General features: G+C 57.4%; 1 protein-coding gene across 3 annotated transcripts in view; it reads left to right on the top strand.

Moving 5' to 3' along the window:
* Positions 1-447: 447 nt before the first annotated feature.
* Positions 448-1,557, top strand: part of Brd3 (bromodomain containing 3) — a 27,813-nt gene continuing 26,703 nt past the window's right edge. For 2 of the 3 annotated variants that reach the window (XM_023700416.1, XM_004640410.2), the window contains exon 1: positions 449-1,177. The gene's annotated coding sequence lies outside the window, so the exon portion shown is untranslated. Of the gene's footprint in view, positions 1,178-1,557 lie in introns of all 3 variants that reach the window. The other variant, XM_023700417.1, reaches the window with a different exon arrangement.

The raw sequence follows: 1,557 nt of genomic DNA, 5'->3' as shown, positions 1-1,557 counted from the left end.
AAAAAAAAAAAAAAAAAAGAACACCTGATCCTGGAGGGGAGGGGTGAAGCTGCTCATGGCTGTGGCGGGCACTGGAGGTTTTTGGGATCGCCCCTTCCGCACAGAAGGAAAGGGCAGATTTGGGGGCAGGGAGGAAAAATGTGCAAGTATTTGTGTTTTTGATACTGGTTGAGAACCAAAGTCTGTGGGGCCAGCAAGATAGCTCCGTGGACCAAGTGCCTGCTTGGGCAAGTGCAGGAACCCGGATCCCACCCCTGGCGCCATATGCCAGTGGCACTGAGGCCGGGCGTGGTGGTGCAGGCCTGCAATCCCAGCGCTGGGGAGGCTGAAAACAGGAGGATCACTACGAGTCTGAGCTGCACAGTGAGACCCTGTACCAGACACATTAAAAAAAGAAAAAAGAAAAAACAGTCTGGCTGGAGGGAGCAACATCCCCAGCCCTTTTTGTTCTTCGAGGCAGGGTCTCCCTAGGTCACTAAATTGCTTTTGTCTTCGGCATGTCTACATCTCCACCCACCCCAAGGCACAGCTGGATAAAAACTGACTTGTGGGCCCTCTCAGACCCCTTCCTCCGAGGGCGCCCCCTCAAGCCGCCCAAGCAGGGTCCTCTCCTGTTTCTCCTTTGTGGAGGGCTGCTTAAGTCCCTCACCATGTTCTCTTTCTTTCCAGTAGAAGCTTTCTCCTGCAAACACAGGCTTTCGTTTTCTTTCACATGATCACCAAGAGCAAGGACCGCAGCGGGAGACCTGCGGGGCAGCAGGCCTGCTACAGAGCTAGCCAGGCGCCAGATGACGGGGTGCTGTGCAGCCGGCCGGACTCACTGCCCAGCGACTCAGAGGTGGAGAAGCTGGGTGTGACCTGGAGCCCGCGTCTCCCCGCCGGCCGGGAGCAGGGAGCTTTCCCACCACGTAGGAGGAGCAAGGACCGGCTCTCCCCGGAGAGGATGCCTTCCGGTCCCCGCCCACTCGGGCTGGAGGCCTCGGCGCTGACCACTTGATCCAGACGAAGCGTAGAAATTGGAAGGAAAAGCCGCAAGACGCGTTTCCAAACAGAAGTTCTTGATGGCTACAGGAACTGGAACACCGGCAACCTGCTGTAAGACGGGCTAAAGGCAGGACCTTCCCTGCGTCGGCAGCGACCTTCTGTGGGCTATTTTCCAGCGATCACTTCATTCTCGGTAAGAAAAATCCACTCGGACAAAAAACACAGGGAAAACAAGGGGGAAAAAAGAAAAAAAAATTCTGAAGAAGGGGCTGGAGATCGCTAATCCAGAGTCTGTACAATGGCACCGCTTTCTCCGGACGCATCGCTCCTGATACTTTGTAATGTTGCACAGCACGTTTCTCTCCGATCGTATTTTAAAAGTATGCCTTACGCACACCCCCGAATAATGAGAACAGCCCCGACCGTGCGCACTTGCCGCGCCTGACCGAGCCACAGCACCGGAAAGCGGACGAGGCGGCCCGATTCGCCTCGGCGGCCCAGCTCACCAGACAGCCGGCGAGCCCGACGCCCCCGGACGCGCGGCCTGCGGCCCGGCCGGGACCCGGACCCGCG

Source organism: Octodon degus, unplaced genomic scaffold (assembly GCF_000260255.1).
Source record: "Octodon degus isolate 3935 unplaced genomic scaffold, OctDeg1.0 scaffold00123, whole genome shotgun sequence".
Lineage (NCBI taxonomy): Eukaryota > Metazoa > Chordata > Mammalia > Rodentia > Octodontidae > Octodon > Octodon degus.
The sequence above is the reverse complement of the archived record's forward strand: the minus strand, read 5'-3'. Positions and strand labels throughout refer to the sequence as shown.